Source organism: Staurois parvus, unplaced genomic scaffold (assembly GCF_062004578.1).
Source record: "Staurois parvus isolate SC_StPar_1 unplaced genomic scaffold, SC_StPar_1.0 ptg003007l, whole genome shotgun sequence".
Lineage (NCBI taxonomy): Eukaryota > Metazoa > Chordata > Amphibia > Anura > Ranidae > Staurois > Staurois parvus.
In genome coordinates this window covers 95,455-121,540 of record NW_028320803.1, presented here as the reverse complement: position 1 = coordinate 121,540, position 26,086 = coordinate 95,455, and the positions used below count along the sequence as shown (strand labels likewise).

Here is a 26,086-nt window from a genome sequence, read left to right as displayed (position 1 = left end):
AACCACTGCTGTAAAGGAAAGTAGTCTATACTTACCTATGCCAAGGGCGATTGACATTCTGGTCACGACCTCTCCACCAGCCAGCTTCAGTGTCCAGGAGAGACCAACAACGGCTGCAATGCCTGGGTGGAGACCCATAGGCTTACCATGGGGCATCAGTTGTCGGCTGTCCCTCCTCTACACTGAAACTGGTGATGGAACCCAATCACGTGATCGGTTCAGATCACCCTCAGAATAGGTCAAGTATACACTTCTTTCCTTTACAGGGTAGTTAGAATTGGTTTATAATGGGGGTGGGTTTAGGCTTCGTTAGTATTTGACTGGAATTGCACTTTAAGGCCTCAGTCACATGGGTGCTTTTTCTGTTTGTACCCTGTAGAGTTTAAGGCCTTACCTTGTTCGCTCCGAGGCCTGTACACCGTGAATGGGACACTTTAGGCGGCTGGGGCCGCCAGGTGTTGCATGCAGGTAGCACACGCTAGTCTATGGGGAAGCAGCTGCTGTAAAGAAAAGAGCCACTAGTCCAATTTTACAGGCGTCAAGGCACTGGTGAGCAGCTCAAAATGGACAGGCCTCAAGCTTTTAAAAAAAAAAAAAAAAACCCCACTCTACAGCAGGGGTGGGCAACTGTGGCCCTCCAGCTGTTGCATAGCTACAAGTCCCATGAGGCATTGCAAAACTGACAGTTACAAGCATGACTCCCAAAGGCAGAGGCATGATGGGACTTGTAGTTCAACAGCTGGAGGGCCACAGTTGCCCACCCCAGCTCTACAGAGTACAAAAGGCTGCTCTGCCACAAATCCAGTGAGCTCCTAACTTATTGTTTATGCTGGCAAGATTGCTTCCGCTGCACTGAAATCCCATGCGGTTGTCACTCCTGTCCAAGTTTTCCTCTGAACTACATAGCAAGTCCCCAAATGCTGGGGATGAAGAAAAAAGTCCAGGCACACGTATGCAATTTGCTTTTGATCTGTTTCTGCAGGATGTTTTGCATTTCACACTTTTGATACTTTGACTTTTTTTTGTCTACCCAACAAAAAAAAATACTAAAACTGTACTACATGCATTTCTGCTATTGGTGCACCAAAATGAAAATTCTGGTGCCAAAACCAAAAATTCAAAATGCACTTGGCCGAAAACCAAAATGTGCAGTTTTTAACCATTTACATATGTGGGCATGATCTATGTATGTGTTCACCACTACGTGCGAGCACAGGGGCACTTTAAAACTTTTTTTTAATGTTTTTTGGGGGGGATTTTTGCACTGTCCCTTTAAAAAAAAATTTGTAATCACTTTTATTCTCATCACAAGGAATGCATGCGTCCCTCGTGATAGAAATTAGTGACAGGTCCTCTTTATGGAGAGAGAGAGACTCCACATCTCTCCTCTGCAATGTAAAGCATTAGATCAAAAAAAAGCATTGATCTAATGCTTAAAAAAAAAAAATAAAAGGCTGGAGCTGGTGGAAAGGACATCGCTCCGGTCCTCCACGGGCATAGAGATGAGTGGAGGCCATCCTTCCTTCACTCATCTCTATGCCCAGCGCCAGGATCATTTGATAGATTCTCAGGTAAGGCTGAGAACTACCGAGCAGCGGCCGGTGGCGAGGGGCGGGGTTATTTTGGCCCTTGTATCTGCTTTTTTTTCTCCCCCATATCGGCTGACGGCCGAAACGTTTCGGCCACCAAAATTTCAACGCATCCCTAGTGTCTGCAGCATCTCCATTGAAGTCCATGGAACCAAAAACACACCATTTTTATTTTTTAATTTTTAAACATGAAATGGTGTTTTCGGTTCAATGGAGATGCATTAAACCTAGAGAAGCACTGAAATTTCAGTGGCCGAAACGTTTCATCCGAAAACATTTTTTGGCCGTCAGCCGATATGGGAAAAAAAAAAAACAAAAAAACAAAGCACCGATACAGGTGCCGAAAAAAACCTCACCCCTCTTCGCCAGCCGCTGCTCGGTAGTTCAGCCTTACCTGAAAAACCATCGAATGATCCCGGCGCTGGGCATAGAGATTAGTGAAGGAAAGATGGCTTTTCCTGATCTCTGCCCTTCGAGGACTGGACTGATGTCCCTTCCGGTTCCGGCCTTTTTTTTATTTTTTAAACATGAAGCCTGACCCTTTAAAAAAAAAAAAAAAAAAAAAAGGTGGGTGCTGCAAAAAGCACAGATGTGGATGTGTCCCGTAGGAAACCATGTTAAATGGACTGTAGCACATTTCTGCAAAAAAAAAAAAAAAAAAACGCATAGGTGTGAACAGGGGCGGACTGAGAACTCATGGGGCCCCCGGGCAATAGGGGATCATGGGGCCCCTGTGTCCTTGCCCAAACTCAAAATCCTATGAAAAGTACCAGGGGCATCTCATGGGGCCCCCTACTGACCCCAGGAAGTGCCCGAATTTCCAAATGGTCAGTCCTCCCCTGGGTATGAACCAGACCCAAGCAGTTCATTCACTGTAAAAAGTTGGAGGCTCGCTTGATTTTGGACTGAATTACTCATCTGTAATTGTAGCATTTCAAAAGGGATGAAACCTGCATATTTTATGTCTTTTTGCCCAGATATACAACATATTGATGCTTGGCACAAGGAGGGTGACAACTTCACGTTACAGCAGGCGTGGCTTATTCACAACTGCAAGACATTCGTTGACAAAGCCATTTGAAGGCGGGACTTCTGTTCTGTGCGTTTGCCCCATATGCTCTTTAATTGACCAGATCACAGGAATTTCAGAAGACTACAAAAATCTTGCAGACCCCATGTGGAGACCACAACGCATGCTACGGGCTGCTGATGCGGCAGAAATCTGGAATTGGTTAAAATTCTTAGACCTTTGAAATCATGCATCTCATGTTAGGTGTCTTCTCAGGCAAAACCTCCTTCAGCTTTTCCATGCAATGATGGGTGGGACACGGCAATGCAATACGATGGGGGGGACACGGCAATGCAATACGGGGGGGGGGGGACACGGCAATGCAATACGGGGGGGGGGGACACGGCAATGAAATACGATATGGGGGGGGACACGGCAATGAAATACGATATGGGGGGGGGGGGACACGGCAATGAAATACGATATGGGGGGGGGGGGGACACGGCAATGAAATACGATATGGGGGGGGGGACACGGCAATGAAATACGATGGGGGGGGGGACACGGCAATGAAATACGATGGGGGGGGGGGACACGGCAATGAAATACGATGGGGGGGGGGACACGGCAATGAAATACGATGGGGGGGGGGGACACGGCAATGAAATACGATGGGGGGGGGGGGACACGGCAATGAAATACGATGGGGGGGGGGGAATACGGCAATGAAATACGATGGGGGGGGGGGAATACGCAATGAAATACGATGGGGGGGGGGGGAATACGGCAATGAAATACGATGGGGGGGGGGGGATACGGCAATGAAATACGATGGGGGGGATACGGCAATGAAATACGATGGGGGGGATACGGCAATGAAATATGATGGGGGGGATACGGCAATGAAATACGATGGGGGGGATACGGCAATGAAATACGATGGGGGGGGGGGGGAACACGGCAATGAAATACGATGGGGGGGGGGATACGGCAATGAAATACGATGGGGGGGGATACGGCAATGAAATACGATGGGGGGGGATACGGCAATGAAATACGATGGGGGGGGATACGGCAATGAAATACGATGGGGGGGATACGGCAATGAAATACGATGGGGGGGGGACACGGCAATGAAATACGATGGGGGGGGACACGGCAATGAAATACGATGGGGGGGGATACGGCAATGAAATATGAAGTGAATGAAGGTTCCGGCATCTCTGACAATTCCCATTAATGAAACGTTCGACAGTCACTAGGAACGCAGAAACTTGCTCCCCTTCTTCCAAGGCAAGATAAACAGAAGACGGAAAGATCAAAGTAATTTGATTAAAGAAGGAGAGAGAAAAACATGGCGGCTGCCACTGCCAACACTCCCCCCAAGAAATCTGGTTGCCTGGCTGTTGTGCTCTCCGGGCTGAGCCAATGACTTGGAAAACGTATGCAGATGAGCAATGGCAGCCGCTAGAGTTTCCACAGGACAGGTGAAATTTTACCAAGAACAAGGGCCACCAATTGTAAGCATTGCTTTCCATAGAGGAGCCTTTAAAGGCCTCATTCACACAGACATATGCCCGTGCGAGGGCCACGTATACCCACCCAGGGATACACAGGTATTCCATGCATCCCCTTGCAGGCAGTCCCATTCCATCAACTGGGATGCAGCAGCAGCACAACCGCTGCTCCCAATCTGACAAACGCAGGGGGGTGTGCGCTGCCCTGAAAGGGCCACGCACACACAGGGATGTAAATTGGGAGCAGTGCCTGTGTCCACGAGACAGGTTTGTCCCATTGACATGAATGGGACTGTCGGCAAGGGGATGAACACCTGGGTATCCCCATGCGGGCAAACACGGCCTTCACACGGGTGTACACTGTATACACTCATGTGAATGAGGCCCAAGTGTTGTAGATGGCAATAAAGAGACCCTCACACTGTAGTCCACCCATGTGAATGAGGCCCAAGTGTTCTGGATGGCAATAAAGGGGCCTCATTCACATGGGTGTACTACAGTGTGAGGGTCTCTTGCCATCTACAACACGTGGGCCTCATTCACATGGGTGTACTACAGTGTGAGGCTAAGAGTTCTGGATGGCAATAAAGACCCTCACACTGTAGTACACCCATGTGAATGAGGCCCACGTGTTGTAGATGGCAATAAAGAGACCCTCACTGTAGTACACCCATGTGAATGAGGCCCACGTGTTGTAGATGGCAATAAAGAGACCCTCACTGTAGTCCACCCATGTGAATGAGGCCCAGTGTTGTAGATGGCAATGAAGACCCTCACAGTGTAGTACGCCCATGTGAATGAAGCCCAAGTGTTGTAGATGGCAATAAAGAGACCCTCACTGTAGTACACCCATGTGAATGAGGCCCAAGTGTGTAGATGGCAATAAAGACCCTCACACTGTAGTCCACCCATGTGAATGAGGCCCAAGTGTTGTAGATGACAATAAAGAGACCCTCACACTGTAGTCCACCCATGTGAATGAGGCCCACGTGTTGTAGATGGCAATAAAGAGACCCTCACACTGTAGTCCACCCATGTGAATGAAGCTCAAGTGTTGTAGATGGCAATAAGAGACCCTCACACTGTAGTCCACCCATGTGAATGAGGCCCACGTGTTGTAGATGGCAAAGAGCCTCCGCTGGTCATCAAAAATTACCCTTTTTTGGACAATATTTGACATTTGAGATGTAAAAATTAAAAAAAAAAAAAAAAAAAACCGCCTCTAGTGATGGATGCTACCTGTGTGCATGCGGCAAGAGATTTCCCTTTCAACCTTCTGTAACAAGGAAGTTTACAGTTCCAGCTCTGCTACAGTGAGGACAGCGAGTCGCTCTAGTCACAGAATAAGACATTCTTTGAACGGACAGGGGGAGATTGTGACATTCGTCTGCCCCTCCTCTCCATTAGTCCATTCACATAATGTCTTGCATTCTGAGACAGATATTTTTATGAAGAGCAAGCAACCCACAATCACTGCAGAAGGCTCAGAACTGTAAAGCTGGCCATAAATGGATCGAAATTTGGCTGGTTCAGCAGGGATCGGCTGAATGTCCAACTGTGTGCAGCTGTCGTGACTCGTAGTTCATTCACACCGAGAATGAATGATGCATCTATGTGGGCTGAGCACCGATTTTTAACCACTTGCCATCCGCCTACTGTTTATAAACGGCAGGACGGTGGCACTCCAGGGGCGGGTTGCCGTTCATAAATGGCACCCGCCATTTCTAGCTGTGCGCGCTCCCGGGGAGCAGGCAGCACCATGATCTGGTGCCCGCTGTGTCCTCCGGACACAGTGAAACACCAATCGTCAGCCGGGACCTCTGTGTGAGGTCCCGATCATGTGATCACTGTGATCCCATGCAAAGTAGTAAGCAAGATGTCTGACATTGCTGAGTGCGTGTGAAATCTGAATGATCAGAGGTCACATGGTACAAGGCTATTCACAACAGCCTTGTACCATGTGACAAGCTGTGACCAGTCACAGCTCATTCAGTAGTTCTCAATGGCTGCAAGAATGCAGACAGAAAGAAACTATTGTTTTTACATCCTATATGGGTGTAAAAGCAATCAGTGTTAAAAAAAAAAAACCCATCACCATGGTGACACTGTACTGCTAGGGTGACAGTATGTAAAAAACCCATAAAGATAAAAATGTAAAAAAGTTTTAAAATTATAATTTTTGGTTATAAACTAAATTTGGCTTTTTTTTACTAAAAAGATAATGGAATAAATTTTGGCCAAGATTTATGATGAAATATTATTTATTTGCAAAATTTTATAAGAATAACTTTCAAAATTTTTGAACTTTCATTTACATAGCAAAAAAAAAAAAATCCCAGCGGTGAATAAATACCACCAAAATAAAGTTTTATCTGTCTCAAAAAAAAAAAGGTAAAAAAATTCATATGGGTACAGCGTTGCATGACCGCGCAATTGTCAAAGTGATAGCGCTGAAAGCTGAAAATTGCCCTGGACAGGAAGGGGGGGGGGGGGGGTGTCTGGATAGGAAGTGGTTAAAAAGTGACAGCTAGTAAGGAGAACCTCTCCCTGTACGTCTGTCACAGGGAGGGGGAGTGGCAGGCTGCAGCATTGGGAACACATTACATGTTCCACCCTAAAAACAGGTGAAACACGCAACATGTTCCCAAACGTGAACTTATCCTTTAAAATGGGCAGCACAGCGGCTAAATGGTTAGCACTTCCGCCTGGCAGTACTAAGGTTGTTGGTTTGAAACCCAGCCACGGCACCACCTGCCTGGAGTTTGCATGTTCTCCCTGTACGGGTTTCCTACGGGGCACTCCAAACATGCTGGGAGGTGAACTGGCTCCTGTCTAAATTGTCCCTAGTATGTGTATGTATGAATGTGAGTTAGGGACCTTGGATTGCACGCCCCCTCGAGGGTCCGGGGACCTTGGATTGCACGCCCCCTCGAGGGTCCGGGGACCTTGGATTGCACGCCCCCTCGAGGGTCCGGGGACCTTGGATTGCACGCCCCCTCGAGGGTCCGGGGACCTTGGATTGCACGCCCCCTCGAGGGTCCGGGGACCTTGGATTGCACGCCCCCTCGAGGGTCCGGGGACCTTGGATTGCACGCCCCCTCGAGGGTCCGGGGACCTTGGATTGCACGCCCCCTCGAGGGTCCGGGGACCTTGGATTGCACGCCCCCTCGAGGGTCCGGGGACCTTGGATTGCACGCCCCCTCGAGGGTCCGGGGACCTTGGATTGCACGCCCCCTCGAGGGTCCGGGGACCTTGGATTGCACGCCCCCTCGAGGGTCCGGGGACCTTGGATTGCACGCCCCCTCGAGGGTCCGGGGACCTTGGATTGCACGCCCCCTCGAGGGTCCGGGGACCTTGGATTGCACGCCCCCTCGAGGGTCCGGGGACCTTGGATTGCACGCCCCCTCGAGGGTCCGGGGACCTTGGATTGCACGCCCCCTCGAGGGTCCGGGGACCTTGGATTGCACGCCCCCTCGAGGGTCCGGGGACCTTGGATTGCACGCCCCCTCGAGGGTCCGGGGACCTTGGATTGCACGCCCCCTCGAGGGTCGGGGACCTTGGATTGCACGCCCCCTCGAGGGTCGGGGACCTTGGATTGCACGCCCCCTCGAGGGTCGGGGACCTTGGATTGCACGCCCCCTCGAGGGTCGGGGACCTTGGATTGCACGCCCCCTCGAGGGTCGGGGACCTTGGATTGCACGCCCCCTCGAGGGTCGGGGACCTTGGATTGCACGCCCCCTCGAGGGTCGGGGACCTTGGATTGCACGCCCCCTCGAGGGTCGGGGACCTTGGATTGCACGCCCCCTCGAGGGTCGGGGACTGATGTGAATGTATATATGTAAAGTGCTGTGTAAATTGATGGCGCTATATAAGTACCTGAAAAATTCCTCTGAAGGTCCCTCCTTATTGCCACCCAGATGAACAGCCCAGAGAATTCAAGCCTTGCTCAAAATTTGGTGCATCTCTTGTACTTAGCATGATTGTGGAAACAGAAGAAAAGAAAGAAAAAAAAAAAAAGGAATATAAAAGTACAGACCACTAATCAATAGTTAGCTGCGATCAGGATGATGAACGATGAATTGCAAATGACACAACCAGAAAGAGAACCCCCCCCAGTGTTCACAACCCTCCCCTGCAAGCACATGCTGGTCTTACAGTCAGTACACACAATGCCGGGACTGTTTAACAGGCTCCAGATTTTGTTTACAAGCCCATAAAGAGACGAGGAGAGATTACTGCGGTCTAATGAGGGATTACAGCGATCTATAGATCAGTGCTGGACTAATTTCTGACTTATAAAAGGTTCAGGGACTTCAGACTGAACATTTATCCGGACTTAAATGACTAACATTTTTGGGTGATAATTTAATACTACGCGGGCAAACTACTCAATTGTTACTAGTTTTCATTTTCACGGATATTTGTCATTTTAGGTGTAGGATTTGTTTGTGGAACTTTTTATTCATTGGAGATTCCTGCACTTCACCTACATCCGTGTATGAGGGAGACTAGGACATAAGAGATCACGTTACTACCCCAGGCAGAGAAAATCACAGAATCTAACGCAATGGGTGTGGCAGCCTTTTATTTTAGGGCTTTACATGGCGACTGACATTTTTCTGCATCTGAACAACATCAGTAATCCGAAGCAATTGTTTTCTAAGGCTGGGCTCACATATATGCGGTGCAGTATACCGCAGTGATCTGTGCAGGAACCGCACTGCATTCCTCTACCAACCACATGCGATTTGTGTGCTGTGCGATTGCAGCTGTACATTTTGTATGGCTCTAATTGTACACAAAAAAAAAAAAAAAAAAAAAAGGAGGGTACAGGATCTTTTTGGATCCACACTAGAGTCAGATCACAAGGGTATTCACACCTACGCGCTCAGATTCTGCACATGCAAGTGTACAATCCAAAACGCACACGTTACAAATGGCGGTGTGTATAAGTGGGCGCTGCAGGGACTGTCGGCTGGAACCGAACAGAATCGGCGAGGGAGAATGTCACCAGAACACCGAGGGTCACCAATATGGGTCCAAAAGTTTTAATGAACGATCACCTAGTTACAGCACAGCGACTTTTCAGAACCTCGCAGGACCCCATCAGTCACATCTGATGAAGTGGTCCTGCGAGACTCCGAAACGTGGCCTTGCTGCAACTATGTGATCGTTCATTAAAACTTTTGGACCCGTATTGGTGACCCTCAGTGTGTTGATAACATTTTCCCCTCGCTGATTCTGCACATGGCACCGCGTTTTGCAGACTGCTTTCGGGTGTTGGCAACTTAACCCCTTAACGCCGACGGCACGCAAACACGTGGCCCCTCCGCGTCCGGGCCTCGACGGCACGCAAACACGTGGCCCCTCCGCGTCCGGGCCTCGACGGCACGCAAACACGTGGCCCCTCCGCGTCCGGGCCTCGACGGCACGCAAACACGTGGCCCCTCCGCGTCCGGGCCTCGACGGCACGCAAACACGTGGCCCCTCCGCGTCCGGGCCTCGACGGCACGCAAACACGTGGCCCCTCCGCGTCCGGGCCTCGACGGCACGCAAACACGTGGCCCCTCCGCGTCCGGGCCTCGACGGCACGCAAACACGTGGCCCCTCCGCGTCCGGGCCTCGACGGCACGCAAACACGTGGCCCCTCCGCGTCCGGGCCTCGACGGCACGCAAACACGTGGCCCCTCCGCGTCCGGGCCTCGACGGCACGCAAACACGTGGCCCCTCCGCGTCCGGGCCTCGACGGCACGCAAACACGTGGCCCCTCCGCGTCCGGGCCTCGACGGCACGCAAATACGTGGCCCCTCCGCGTCCGGGCCTCGACACCAAGCGGCCACATATTTTCATGCAATTAAAAAATACATATGTGTCGAGAGCAATCGCCCTGCACGCTCCCAGCTGTCCACTACTCCTGGAAAGGTCCCCATCTCCCCTTTCGATCTGAACCTTTTCCAATCACGTGACGGCAAGCAAATATGTGGCCGCTCGGCATCAAGGCCCAGACGCAGAGAGGCCGCATATTTGCGTGCAATTGGCGTCAAGGGGTTAACAAAGATACCTCCATGTGAGGGGAACATCGACTTATCCGCAGTCTTCTCGGGCTGACATTTCATCACTTTCATTAGTGTGACACCACCAGCAGTGGACAAGTGGCCCCCCCACAATTGAGCCCATGCGCTTTGATCCTTTGTTCCATTCCAATGAATGGGATGCCCAATGTGACAAGTAGAATTGCATAAAAATTGGGTCGTCGAAATCTTAGGAGTGATCTGAACGGGGCCTAAGGCTGCTTTCATACCGTGTCGACGCAAAAACGCATATACGTTTTTGTGACGTTGCATTTACTGTTTTTTTTTCCTCCGCTCAATTACCCAGCATGCACCTGTGAAAAAAAAAAAAAAAAAGCGCACCAAAAACAGGTGCGTTTGACATTTTCTATTCATTTCAATGGGGAGCTGTATTTTTGAAACCTGCAAAGGACTTCACACCAGTACATGGTGGGTGCTGTGCATTTTGCGGAGTCCCATAGGATTTAAAAGGATTGCGTATTTAGCACAGTAAAAAAAAAAAAAGCATCCGTGTGAAAGCAGCCTAGTGTGAATGGGCCCTATATGATGGTGTCGCTCCGGCTCCCCTATATAGGATTCAAACAGGTCTAGTTGTTTCAGCTCTGAGGAAGGGAGCCGGTCCCCCGAAACGCGTTCGCACACCATCGCAAGACCACTTGTTGGGACTGTCACATCACTTCCTTGCCTTTAAGGACTCTTGGTTTGTCCGTATACACGTTTATCATTTTCAATACATTTTTTATCACTGCCTATTTTTGCCTTTTTTTGCTTTTTTCCAGTATTATCAAAAAATTCCCTGATCCTTAGAGGGCTGCACCTCGGCCAGGTGTTCCTAGGACATGTAGGGACCTGAGCGCTGGTTTTGCTTTTCTTTCATGTGTTATGTTATCACGTGTCGCAGATAGGGGAGCTACGCACGTCCCCCAACACTTCCAGAGGTGGGAGAGGCTTTGCATTGCAGTTCCAACAACATGGCTTCCGGGAGTCACTTTGGGTGGGGGGCCCATGGAACCCAGCTCACTTTGGAGAGGTGGGGAGACCCCTGTCTCAGCTCCCAATATCCCTATTATGTGCAAGTCACCCTGTGCCTGTTAGGGGTACAGGGTGATCTGTCCTGATATTGGGGTGGGGGGGGGGGGGGGGGTGTTGATTGTTTGGCGTTGTGTGGTTGCATCCCATTGTTCTATTGTGTATTGCTTGGGAGCAAACTATTTTGGGATGTCTGTGTTTATGTGTATTATCTTAGTGGGGAAGGGGGGGGGGGGGGGTAGGGAGGAACTCTGATCCAACACACATGGGGTGTCTCCAGCAGCCCTCCCTCCTGATGGGAATGTCTGCTGGTGTGAAATTTGAATACGCGTGTCTCGTTACTAAATGTAGATTGCCCCGCCCTGTGTCATCATGCAGGGAGCAAACTATTATGGGATGTATGCGTTTATGTGTATTATCTTAGTGGGGAAGGGGGTAGGGAGGATCTCGGATTCAACACACATGGGGTGTCTCCAGCAGCCCTCCCTCCTGATGGGACTGTCTGCTGGTGTGAAGTTTGAATACCTGTGTGTCTCGTTACTAAATGTAGATTGCCCTGCCCTGTGTCATCATGCAGGGAGCAAACTATTATGGGATGTATGTGTTCAGGTGTATTATCTTAGTGGGGAAGGGGGGGTAGGGAGGATCTCGGATCCAACACACATGGGGTGTCTCCAGCAGTCCTCCCTCCTGATGGGACTGTCTGCTGGTGTGAAGTTTGAATACCGGTGTGTCTCTTGTTACTAAATGTAGATTGCCCCGCCCTGTGTCATTATGCAGGGAGGGGGGATTGTCCCCTGAGTGTATATATCTTGTATCTGTATTCAAATAAACTAGTCTACCTCCTGGTTTACTTCAAGAGTGGTGTCGTCTAGTCTTGTATGGTCGGCTGTGGTGTTTGGTCGGCGCTCGGACAGGGAAGCAGTAGTCTAACGGAAGTACCCAAGCGCAGTCTGGGTCGGTTCCGTTACACTTCCCTTCCGCCAATGTCCCCTGTGCACCCAGCAGTGACCAGGGAATCCTTGTCTAAGCTACATAAGGCCAGGTTCACACCTACGCAGGTTGCATTTGAGCCGTTTCTGCAGTTTTTTTTCCCCTTGTTGCTAGGCAGATTTTTAAAAAAAATGCAAAAAACGCAAAAATTCACTACATGCTTTTCTGCAGCATTTACGTTGAAGTCTATAGAACCAAAAACGCTACTTTTTGCGTCAAGAGTCCCTGACCCTTTCAAAAACCCGCACCGGGTGAAAACGCACAGATGTGACCGTGTCCCATAGGAAATCATGTTAAATGGACTGTACCGCGTTTCTGCAAAACGCTGCAGAAAACACTTGAACCCGGGGGTAAGAGACAAGGCTGCCCCAGCTGCCAAAACCGGTTACACCAGGCCCAGAAGAAGAATCTACGGCATAAGCTAGAACGCCTCCAACAATCCCCAGAACAGTCAGGAAAAGCTGCGTGCAACACAAACTTTTTTTCTTTTTGAGAAGCTGCCACAACTACTGCACCGCGTGTAGATTTATAGAACATTTATCTGCCCAGGGTAGTGACAGGACCACCAAAAACCCAACTTATGCCAGCCATAGACGGGTCAAAAAATCAGCCGATTTTTGCACCGTTAGTGGGTTAATTGGTCGGCTGTTTTTGCACATTTTTTTGGTCACGTTGGAAAATGTGCGGCCGATTGACAATCGGCCAATCGTAAAAAAAAAAAAGTCTGCGCATGAGGAGGGGAGGGAGAAATTTTATTCTGCTAAAGTGAATGGATCATAGGAATGGGAGACCCCTGAATCCTTCCTATGAACTGGAAGTCCAGTCTGCTATTATATACTATATGAAAGTCTTGCGGTTGCAACAATGTATCCAAATAAAAACATTGTAATCCAAATAATGTATTTGTATCCCCGTCACATGGTACGGTGCACTCCCCCGTCACATGGTACGGTGCACTCCCCCGTCACATGGTACGGTGCACTCCCCCGTCACATGGTACGGTGCACTCCCCCGTCACATGGTACGGTGCACTCCCCCGTCACATGGTACGGTGCACTCCCCCGTCACATGGTACGGTGCACTCCCCCGTCACATGGTACGGTGCACTCCCCCGTCACAGTCTGATGCCAGCCATACAGGTCGAAAATCGGCCGATTTTTTTTTTTTTACGCTGGTAACGTCGGCCGATCGAAGGACCGATTTTTCATTTTTTTGCTTTAAAAATAGGCAGATCTTCGACCCGTCTATGGCCTACATAAGAGCAGGAAACCGAAAATACTAAATCCCTTTCAGGTTGTGCGATTGCAGATTGGAAAAATGAGGAATACTGTGCGGCTTGCAATGGGGAGAACAGAAACACGAGGACAGGTGGATGTACGATACAATACACACAGACAGACAGACGCCAAGCAGATATTGTGCACGTCGGAAAAAGGTATTCACTAGCATCGGTCTAAGGCACGGGTGTCAAACTGGCAGCCCTCCAGCTGTTGCCAAAACTACAAGTCCCATGAGGGATCGCAAGATCATTACAAGTGAGACTCCCAAAGGCAGAGGTATGATGGGACTTGTAGTTTCGCAACAGCTGGAGGGCCGCCAGTTTGACACCCCTGGTCTAAGGGCTTGTTCACATGTGCCGTGACCTCTGAAGAGCGACCCATTTGGATAACCAGAGCACTTAGGTCGCCTCCTCACCACATCCTTTAACCCCCCGCCCTCCAGAGGATTTACCCCCCCCCCCCCCCTTCCTGACCAGGCCATTTTTTTTCTCTACAAAATTGTAATTTTTTTTTTTTTGCAGAGGTTATCAAATACCACCGAAAGAAAGACATTTCTGGGGGGGGCGGGGAAGGACATACATTTTCTTTATGTACAGCATTGCACGGCCGCGCAATTGTCAGTTAAAGTAACTCAGCGCCGTATCACAAAAAAATTGTTTTAAAATTTTTTTAATGGATGTGTTTAATAGCAAAAAGTCCAAAACATGTTTTTTTTTGCCAAAATTGTCAGTTTGCGTATAGCGCAAAAAATAAAGCGCACAGGTGATCAAAAACCACCAAAAGAAAGCTTTATTCGTGGGGAAAAAGGACGTAAATTTCGTTTTGGTGCAGCATTGCACGACTGCGCAATTGGCAGTTAAAGTAACGCAGCGCCGTATCGCAATAAATGTATTTTTTTTTTATTTTTTTACTGGACAGGTTTAATAGCAAAAAGTCCAAAACATTGTTTTTTCTCTCAAAATGATCAGTCTTTTTTGCTTATAGCACAAAAAAAAAAAAAAAAAAAAAAAAAAGCGATCAAATACCACCGAAAGAGCTCAATTCATGAGGAAGGACGTAAATTTAATTTATGGTGCAGCGTTGCACGACTGCGCAACTGTCAGTTAACGCAACGCAGCGCCGTACTGCAAAAAACAGCTTTTTTAAAAAAAATTTTACTGGATGTGTTTAATAGCAAAAAGTCCAAAACATTTTTTTTTTTCTCAAAATGGTCAGTCTTTTTTGCTACCACCACAAAAAAGAAAAACAAAAAAAAAAAAAAAAAAAAAAAAAAACACAGGAGATCAAATTACCGAAAGAGCTCAATTTGTGAGGAAGGACGACGTAAATTTAATTTGTGTGCAGCGTTGCATGACTGTGCAATTGTACAAAGCCGCAACACAGTGCCGCAACACAGTCGATCAAACACCACCGAAAGAGCTCAATTCGTGAGGAAGGACGACGTAAATTTCATTTGGGTGCAGTGTTGCACGACAGCGCAATTGTCAGATGCCGCAACGCAAAAGTGGCCTGGCCAGCTTTTAACCACTTGTCTTCCTGAGGATTTACCTCCCTTTTTGGCCAGAAGGGGGGGGGGGGGGGTAATGCCCTTACAGCTGCTGGAGCCGGTGTGAAGCCGACCCAATTGCCATCGCAGCTTCATCCATTAGGCCCTTGTTACATTCCCCGATGTTGCTGTGCGTCTCCTCCAATTTCCCTCCCACGGAAAGAAAAAGGAAGTGTCTATCCAGGGGCGGACTGACAACTCATGGGGCCCCCCCGAGCAATAGGGGATCATGGGGCCCCTGTGTCCTTGCCCAAACTAAAAAAAGCCTATGAAAAAGGTACCAGGGGCATCTCATGGGGCCCCCTACTGACCCCGGGCCCTCGGGCAGTGCCCGACTTTCCAAATGGCTATTCCTCCCCTGGGTCTACCAGCTCCCAGTTAGACATTCGGATGGCGGTAGGGACACAGCTGCAAACACTTAAACCAATACAAGCTGTAATCATCGGCAGAACGCGATGACGTCATTTACATCTGCTCTAAATGGCACGCATCTGTCTGCTGGCCGACAAAGTGATGGTTGCAGAATGTGAATGGAGAACATGCAGTACGTGATCTAGGCATGCACACATGCAGGCAGCGCGGCAGACACCGTCTCCGGCATACTCACTACGCACCACAGGAGTATGGAGAAACCTGAGTCAGCGTTGAAGAGAGAAAAGCAAGCCGGTTAGAATACACCACACATTGCACACATTGCACACATTTTAGTAAATTGATTCAGTAAAGAACAGAACAAGGTGGGGAATCCCGACCAGACAGTTCACAGCCATGCAGAAATCACTGGGGAGGGGGAAGAGAGGGGACTTGGAGTTGCAGATATCACCATTTTACTGATTGCACCGATATTCAGCTCAGTTTTATTCCACAGAACGAGCGATGTTGGCGACCAGGGCGTCCGTTCAGCGACACTCTGCTTCCATATCAGAAGATTTCTGTTGTATTCACGCTTGTTTGATTCCATTATGGCGGTCATTCTGTACACAGGAGAGTCTTCTAGAAGGCTCCAATCACAGCTGAGGTGTGCGACCTCAAAATCGCAAGATTCTCATTGCGACTTTACAGTGTGACTTGGGATGAGCGCAGCTTTGGCTTTGACCGAGGAGAAAGGTTTCTGCTGCACAAAGTCGCAAGTACAACATTCAGATGCAACTTTGGAGGGTTTACATTGAAGTCTATGGCCCGCAAGTCGCATGAAAGTACCATTCATATCTGTGCAACTTCACAGTAGCTCCTGCTTTGGTCTGACTTTCATGCGACTGGAGGGCCATAGACTTCAATGTAAACCTTCCAGTCACATGAAAGTCGGGCCATAGTAGTGCAGGAACTACTTTGAAGTTAAACAGATATGAATGGTACCAATTGGGAAACATGGAGGGGGGGGAGAAGACTTGTCATGCGACTGGAGTGTTTAGATTGAAGTCTATGGCCCTCAAGTCGCATAAAAGTTGGACCGAAGCAGGAACTACTTTGAAGATGCACAGATATGAATGGTACCCATTGGGAAACATGGGGGCAAGTTGTCATGCGACTTTGGACCCCCAAAGTTGCATGGCGTGTCGCACACGTTTGAATGGAGCCTAACACTTCCAGCACCCAGGAGGATCTGAGAACACCAATCCTGACTAGAAGAGTGTGGAAGTGAATGGGCGCGGCAGCATCCAGGCCCCTCCCCCCCCCAGACATCGCAGCATAGAGCGAAGCATTCCTGGCTGTATACAGATCGATATAAATCTCCTGACCCCGAGAGCCAACAAAGGACTCCACGTCATCTCGCCTGACAGCAACCCTGACACAGCGACTTCTGCAGACGGGACCATTAAAGGAGAAGTTCACCTTCGGGAACATGTTACCATAGCCACACCCACTGCCTCCCCCTCCCTGACAGATAGTACAGGGAGAAGCTTCCACACACGGTCAGATTTAAAAACAGCGCAACCGAGCGGGGCTCCGCCCACAGACACACAGGGCTCCGCCCACCCAGCCGCATCACTCATTCACTGAGTTCTGTGAGTGCCTACAAGTCCCAGCGTCCTTAGCGGCTGTCAGCTTGTAGTTTACTATGAACTACCACAGAGCTGGGGGGGGGGGGGGCGCCATGATGGTTCATTCAAGCTTCCTGTCAGAACATCTACTTGGCCGTACACCCCGCACACCCCCCATACACGCCGCACACACCCCATACCCCCAATACATCCTGTACAGCCCCATACATCCCGCACCCCCCCCCCCCATACATCCCGCACCCCCCCCCCCATAGACCCATACACGCCGCACACACCCCATACCCCCAATACATCCTATACATCCCGCACCCCCCCACACACCCCCCATAGACCCATACACGCCGCACACCCCCCGCACACCCAATACATCCTATACATCCCGCACACCCCCATACATCCTGTACAGCCCATACATCACGCACCCCCCCATACACCAATACATCCTGTACAGCCCCATACATCCCGCACCCCCCCCCCCCCATACACCAATACATCCTGTACAGCCCCATACATCCCGCACACCCCCATACATCCTGCACACCCCCCCATAGACCCATACACACCCCATACATCCCGCACACCCCCATACATCAATACATCCTGTACAGCCCCATACATCACGCACCTTCCCCCCCCATACATCCTGCACACACCCCCCATAGACCCATACACGCCGCACACGCCCCATACACCAATACATTCTGTACAGCCCCGCACACCCCCCCCCATAGACCCATACATGCCGTACACCCCCCATACACGCTGCACACCCCCCCCATACACGCTGCACCCCCCCCCATACACCCCAATACACCCCACACACACCCCCAGTACATCCACGCATACATCCCCTGTACATTCCCCACACACCCTGACAAATCTGCCAGAGACCTGCTTGGCATCAGCGATCTGATGATCGCCGATGGAATGTTTTCCAGGAACATTTGGCCAAAAATAACAAATGCATTTTTTTTACCTACAAAAAAAAAAAAAACAAACATTTATTTTTTTCCAAAAAGGTGAACTTATCCTTTAAAGCTGAACTACAAAAAAAAAAAAAAAAAATTCTAGGCACAGCACAAGTCACTTTACCAGGAAGGGGCCATCCCCAAACTCTCCCCACAAAGTTGGGAGCATGAAATTGTCCAAAATGTCGCCTTAAGAGTTCCCTTCACTGGAACTAGGGGGCCAAGCCCAACCCCTGAAAAACAACCCCACACCATAATCCCCCCTCCACCAAACTTTACACTTGGCACAATGCAGTCAGGCAAGTACCGTTCTCCTGGCAAACGCCAAATCCAGACATGTCCATCAGATTGCCAGACAGAAGCGTGATTGGTCACTCCAGAGAACACGCCTCCTCTGCTCTAGAGTCCAGTGGCAGCGTGCTTTACACCACGGTATCTGACGCTTTGCATTGCACTTGGTGATGGAAGGCTTGGATGCAGCTGCTCGGCCATGGAAACCCATTCCATGAAGCTCTCTACGCACTGTTGTTGGGCTCATCTGAAGGCCACACCAAGTTTGGAGGTCTTTAGCTATTGACTCTGCAGACAGTTGGCGACTTCTGCGCACTGTGCGCTTCAGCATGCGCTGACCCCGCCCTGTCATGTGACGTGGCCTACCACTTGGTGGCTGAGTGGCTGTTGTTCCCAGTTGCTTCCACTTTGTTATAATCCCACTAACAGTTGGTGGAATATTTAGTAGCCAGGAAATGTCACGGATGGACTTATTGCCCAGGTGACCACCTATCACGGGACCACGCTTGGAGTCACTGAGCTCCTGAGAGCGACCCATTCTTTCACCAATGTTTGTAGAAGCAGTCTGCATGCCTAGGGGCTTGATTGTATACACCTGTGTCCATGGAGGGGATTGGAACACCTGAATCACATGATATGGAGGGGATTGGAGCACCTGAACCACATGGTATGGAGGGGATTGGAGCACCTGAACCACATGGTATGGAGGGGATTGGAGCACCTGAACCACATGGTATGGGGGGGATTGGAGCACCTGAACCACATGGTATGGGGGGGATTGGAGCACCTGAACCACATGGTATGGGGGGGATTGGAGCACCTGAACCACATGGTATGGGGGGGATTGGAGCACCTGAACCACATGGTATGGGGGGGATTGGAGCACCTGAACCACATGGTATGGGGGGATTGGAGCACCTGAACCACATGGTATGGAGGGGATTGAGCACCTGAACCACATGGTATGGAGGGGATTGGAGCACCTGAACCACATGGTATGGAGGGGATTGGAGCACCTGAATCACATGGTATGGAGGGGATTGGAGCACCTGAATCACATGGTATGGAGGGGATTGGAGCACCTGAATCACATGGTATGGAGGGCAGGGCCAATACTTTTGGCAATATAGTGTATATCTGGCCTTCTATCCCCATCATTTGCCCACCTACCACATTCCCCCATCCCAACCATCACCTACCCCCACCCTTCACTTATAGATACCTATATAGGATACATTTCCTGCCCCCCTCAAGACTAACCCATTACCCCCCCCCCACCCCACTCATTCCTGACACCCCATCACTTACCTCTTCCCACATACATGAGGTATGATATCACCCCTCCCCCATCACATAATATCCCCCTCACCCTGTCAGAGCCCCCTCCATGGCTCTCCACACTCGGCCCCTCCAGCACTGACAGCTCACACAGCACCCCCTCAGTGCTCAGCCCCGGCCCGGTCCCCAGGCACGGTACTCACCCTGGAGACGCCGCCGTGTGAGGAAGGAGAGCGGGAGGGAAGGAGCGAGACACGTGACCCGCCGAGAGACAGCTCAATCCGGACCGTACCACACACCACCCGGCCGGGGGAGGAACACAGATATAACTTCGATCCAAACTACAATCACCACATAGAACACAATGCACCTGGGACAGCAATCAATTATAACTCATCCCTCCGCCGTCCCCCACCATAATAATGGCGCTGGGAGGCGTGTGATAGTCCGCCCCCTTCACACAGGGGAAGATGGTACAGTCCACGGTGTGACAGAACATTGCGCATGCTCTCAAGTAAAAGTGAGCTGGCAGCTAGAAAGAAAGCGCATGCGCAGGGAACGAAACCGAAGGGGGAGAACGCTTGCGCAGCAAGAAGCAGAACGCATGCGTACTCAATTGAGCCGCCGGCGGCGGTGGCGGCAGGGGTAATACGCATGCGTTAGCTGTGGCAGGGTGGAGCTGGCTGTGACTTATTTCTAAGGGCTCGTTCACACTTGGCTGTTTTGCCAACGCTTGCCAAACGCCCCAATAGCGTTTGGCAAGCGTTGGTCCGGCGTTTGCGGAGCGGTTTTTAACGCTCCGCAAACGCCGCATGCGCGGTTTAGCGGCGGTTGCTAGGCGTTTGCCGAGCGTTAATAACGCCCCACAAACGCCTATAATGCAGTTTGAGTGGTGTTACCGCTCCGCAAACGCACTGCAAACGCCGGCCGGGCGTTTGCGGAGCGGCACCATAGACGAGAATAGGAGGCTTCAACGCCTCCTGACTCATCCAGAGGCGTCTGTTTTGCTGCGACGCGACAGAAACGCTCCCGTTAGAACAGCACCATGTGCTGTAATGTGCAGAATTGGCAGAGGCATTTGGGAAGCAGTAAAAATGCTTCCCAAACGCCTCTCTGCTGCTTGCACACAGCGCTAGTGTGAACGTAGCCTAACTCTTGCCAAACGCCCCCATAGCGTTAGACGGGCGTTTGGGAAACTTTTTTATCGCTCCCCAAATGACCTATGCGCGGTTTTGAGGCGTTTGCTAAGCGTTACAACAATAGCCTATAATGAAGTTAAATGGTATTAACGCTCCACAAACGCCTAGCAGGCTTTTGCGGAGCGGCACCATAGACTTGAATGGGAGGCTTCAACTCCTCCTGACTCGACACGAGGCGTCCGTTTTGCCGCGACGCTAAGGCTACGTTCACACTAGCTCTGTGTGCAGGCGGCAGAGAGGCGTTTGGGAAGCGTTTTTACTGCTTCCCAAACGCCTCTGCCAATTCTGCACATTACAGCACATGGTGCTGTTCTAACGGGAGCATTTGCGTCGCGGCAAAACGGACGCCTCTGCACGAGTCAGGAGGCGTTGAAGCCTCCTATTCTCGTCTATGGTGCTGCTCCGCATACGCCCGGCTGGCGTTTGCAGTGCGGTTGCGACGCGGTTGCGGAGCGGTAACACCACTCAAACTGCATTATAGGCGTTTGTGGGGCGTTATTTACGCTCGGCAAACGCCTAGCAACCGCTGCTAAACCGCGCATGCGGCGTTTGCCGAGCGTTAAAAACCGCTCCGCAAACGCCGGACCAACGCTTGCCAAACGCTATAGGGGCGTTTGGCAAGCGTTGGCAAAACAGCCAAGTGTGAACGAGCCCTAAGGCTACGTTCACACTAGCTTTATCAGCAGGCGTCAGGCAGGGTGTTGGGGAAGTGTTTTCAACGCCAAACACCTATGAAAATTCTGCACATGGCAGCACAGGGCGCTGTTCACACTGAAGCGTTAGCGTCGCGGCAAAACGGACGCCTCATGTTGAGTCCGGAGGAGTTGAAGCCTCCCATTCAAGTCTATGGTGCCGCTCCTCAAAAGCCTGGCAGGCGGTTGCGTCGTTCACACTTGACTGTATTTCTAATGCAGGCCATAGACGGTTCGTTTATCGGCCAATATTGACGCCGTTAGTGGTGCCCGCCCGTCAGTCGTTTTTCGCGGATCATCTCGTTTACTTTTATCGGTCATGCTGGAAAATCCACAAAAAAACGGCCGTTGCTAGCGGCAACAGTGCCAACCGGTTTTTCGTTTATCGGCCGACAATTCGGTCGATAAACGGCCCGTCTATGGCCTGCATAACTCTTGCCAAACAAATGTTTTTAACGCTCCTCAAACACCCTATGCGCGGTTTTGAGGCGTTTGCCAATTGTTCAACCTGCACCACAAATGCCTATAATGAAGTTAAATGGTCTTAACACTCCGCAAACGCCTCGCAACCGCGTCACAACCGCACCTTTTGCTGAGCGGCACCATAGACTTGAATGGGAGGCTTCAACTCCTCCTGACTCAACATGAAACGTCAGTTTTGCCGCGACGCTAACGCTTCAGTGTGAACAGCGCTGTGTGCTGCCATGTCCAGAATTTTCATAGGCGTTTGAGAAGCGTTAAAAACGCTTTCCAAACGCCTGACGCCTGTTGACAGAGCTAGTGTGAACGTAGACTAACTTTTGCCAAACGACACTATAGCGTTTGACAGGCGTTTGGGAAGCAATTTTAACGCTCCTCAAACGCCCCCCAAACGCCCTATGCGCGGTTTTGAGGCATTTGATAGGCGTCTTCCAAGCGATAACCCCTTCAAGTCCGGACACATCCCCCCCCTTCCAGTCCGGACACTTTCACCCCCTTCCAGTCCGGACACTTTCACCCCCTTCCAGTCCGGACACTTTCACCCCCTTCCAGTCCGGACACATCCCCCCCCTTCCAGTCTGGACACTTCCCTCCCCCTTCCAGTCCGGACACTTTCCCCCCCTTCCTGTCCGGACACTTTCACCCCCTTCCAGTCCGGACACTTTCCCCCCCCCCCCCTTCCAGTCCGGACACTTTCCCCCCCTTCCAGTCCGGACACTTTCCCCCCCCTTCCAGTCCGGACACTTTCACCCCCTTCCAGTCCGGACACTTTCCCCCCTTCCAGTCCGGACACTTCCCCCCCTTCCAGTCCGGACACTTTCCCCCCCTTCCAGTCCAGACACTTTCCCCCCTTCCAGTCCGGACACTTTCACCCCCTTCCAGTCCGGACACTTTCACCCCCTTCCAGTCCGGACACATCCCCCCCCTTCCAGTCTGGACACTTCCCTCCCCCCTTCCAGTCCGGACACTTTCCCCCCCTTCCTGTCCGGACACTTTCACCCCCTTCCAGTCCGGACACTTTCCCCCCCCCCCCCTTCCAGTCCGGACACTTTCCCCCCCTTCCAGTCCGGACATTTCCCCCCCCTTCCAGTCCGGACACTTTCACCCCCTTCCAGTCCGGACACTTTCCCCCCCCCTTCCAGTCCGGACACTTTCACCCCCTTCCAGTCCGGACACTTTCCCCCCCCCCTTCCAGTCCAGACACTTTCCCCCCCCCTTCCAGTCCGGACACTTTCACCCCCTTCCAGTCCGGACACTTTCACCCCCTTCCAGTCCGGACACTTTCCCCCCTTCCAGTCCGGACACTTCCCCCCCTTCCAGTCTGGACTCTTTCCCCCTCTTCCAGTCCGGACACTTTCCCCCCTTCCAGTCCGGACACTTCCCCCCCTTCCAGTCCGGACTCTTTCCCCCCTTCCAGTCCGGACACTTTCCCCCCTTCCAGTCCGGACACTTTCCCCCCTTCCAGTCCGGACACTTTCACCCCTTCCAGTCCGGACACTTTCCCCCCCTTCCAGTCCGGACACTTTCCCCCCCTTCCAGTCCGGACACTTTCCCCCCTTCCAGTCCGGACACTTTCCCCCCTTCCAGTCCGGACACTTTCCCCCCTTCCAGTCCGGACACTTTCACCCCTTCCAGTCCGGACACTTTCCCCCCCTTCCAGTCCGGACACTTTCCCCCCCTTCCAGTCCGGACACTTTCCCCCCTTCCAGTCCGGACACTTTCCCCCCCTTCCAGTCCGGACACTTTCCCCCCCTTCCAGTCCGGACACTTTCCCCCCTTCCAGTCCGGACACTTTCACCCCCTTCCAGTCCGGACACTTTCACCCCCTTCCAGTCCGGACACTTTCACCCCCTTCCAGTCCGGACACTTTCCCCCCTTCCGGTCCGGACACTTTCCCCCCTTCCAGTCCGGACACTTCCCCCCCCCTTCCAGTCCGGACACTTTCACCCCCTTCCAGTCCGGACACTTTCCCCCCCCCCTTCCAGTCCGGACACTTTCACCCCCTTCCAGTCCGGACACTTTCCCCCCTTCCAGTCCGGACACTTCCCCCCCTTCCAGTCTGGACTCTTTCCCCCCTTCCAGTCCGGACACTTTCCCCCCTTCCAGTCCGGACACTTCCCCCCCTTCCAGTCCGGACTCTTTCCCCCCCTTCCAGTCTGGACACTTTCCCCCCTTCCAGTCCGGACACTTTCCCCCCTTCCAGTCCGGACACTTTCACCCCTTCCAGTCCGGACACTTTCCCCCCCTTCCAGTCCGGACACTTTCCCCCCCTTCCAGTCCGGACACTTTCCCCCCTTCCAGTCCGGACACTTTCACCCCCTTCCAGTCCGGACACTTTCACCCCCTTCCAGTCCGGACACTTTCACCCCCTTCCAGTCCGGACACTTTCACCCCCTTCCAGTCCGGACACTTTCCCCCCTTCCAGTCCGGACACTTTCCCCCCTTCCAGTCCGGACTCTTTCCCCCCCTTCCAGTCCGGACACTTTCCCCCCTTCCAGTCCGGACACTTTCCCCCCTTCCAGTCCGGGACACTTTCACCCCTTCCAGTCCGGACACTTTCCCCCCCTTCCAGTCCGGACACTTTCCCCCCCTTCCAGTCCGGACACTTTCCCCCCCTTCCAGTCCGGACACTTTCCCCCCCTTCCAGTCCGGACACTTTCCCCCCTTCCAGTCCGGACACTTTCACCCCCTTCCAGTCCGGACACTTTCACCCCCTTCCAGTCCGGACACTTTCACCCCCTTCCAGTCCGGACACTTTCCCCCCTTCCGGTCCGGACACTTTCCCCCTTCCAGTCCGGACACTTCCCCCCCCCTTCCAGTCCGGACACTTTCACCCCCTTCCAGTCCGGACACTTTCCCCCCCCCCCTTCCAGTCCGGACACTTTCACCCCCTTCCAGTCCGGACACTTTCCCCCCTTCCAGTCCGGACACTTCCCCCCCTTCCAGTCTGGACTCTTTCCCCCCCTTCCAGTCCGGACACTTTCCCCCCTTCCAGTCCGGACACTTCCCCCCCTTCCAGTCCGGACTCTTTCCCCCCCTTCCAGTCTGGACACTTTCCCCCCTTCCAGTCCGGACACTTTCCCCCCTTCCAGTCCGGACACTTTCACCCCTTCCAGTCCGGACACTTTCCCCCCCTTCCAGTCCGGACACTTTCCCCCCCTTCCAGTCCGGACACTTTCCCCCCTTCCAGTCCGGACACTTTCACCCCCTTCCAGTCCGGACACTTTCACCCCCTTCCAGTCCGGACACTTTCACCCCCTTCCAGTCCGGACACTTTCACCCCCTTCCAGTCCGGACACTTTCCCCCCTTCCAGTCCGGACACTTCCCCCCCCCCTTCCAGTCCGGACACTTTCACCCCCTTCCAGTCCGGACACTTTCCCCCCCTTCCAGTCCGGACACTTTCCCCCCCTTCCAGTCTGGACACTTTCACCCCCTTCCTGTCCGGACACTTTCACCCCCCTTCCTGTCCGGACACTCTCACCCCCCTTCCAGTCTGGACACTTTCACCCCCTTCCAGTCCGGACACTTTCCCCCTTCCAGTCCGGACACTTCCCCCCCTTCCAGTCCGGACACTTTCCCCCCCTTCCAGTCCGGACACTTTCCCCCCCCCTTCCAGTCCGGACACTTTCACCCCCTTCCAGTCCGGACACTTTCCCCCCTTCCAGTCCGGACACTTCCCCCCTTCCAGTCCGGACACTTTCCCCCCCTTCCAGTCCAGACACTTTCCCCCCTTCCAGTCCGGACACTTTCACCCCCTTCCAGTCCGGACACTTTCACCCCCTTCCAGTCCGGACACTTTCACCCCCTTCCAGTCCGGACACATCCCCCCCCCTTCCAGTCTGGACACTTCCCTCCCCCCTTCCAGTCCGGACACTTTCCCCCCTTCCTGTCCGGACACTTTCACCCCCTTCCAGTCCGGACACTTTCCCCCCCCCCCCTTCCAGTCCGGACACTTTCCCCCCCTTCCAGTCCGGACACTTTCCCCCCCCCTTCCAGTCCGGACACTTTCACCCCCTTCCAGTCCGGACACTTTCCCCCCCCCTTCCAGTCCGGACACTTTCACCCCCTTCCAGTCCGGACACTTCCCCCCCCCCCTTCCAGTCCAGACACTTTCCCCCCCCCCTTCCAGTCCGGACACTT

At 52.1% G+C, this 26,086-nt stretch overlaps 1 long non-coding RNA gene across 1 annotated transcript; it reads right to left on the bottom strand.

The window, feature by feature from the left end:
- Positions 1 to 7,991: 7,991 nt before the first annotated feature.
- On the bottom strand, positions 7,992 to 20,073 carry LOC149428722 (uncharacterized). The gene is made up of 3 exons (XR_016310690.1): positions 19,778 to 20,073; positions 15,642 to 15,667; positions 7,992 to 8,085 (listed from the first exon to the last, which is right to left on the bottom strand). It is a non-coding gene; the product is annotated as an uncharacterized LOC149428722 (long non-coding RNA).
- Positions 20,074 to 26,086: the final 6,013 nt, after the last annotated feature.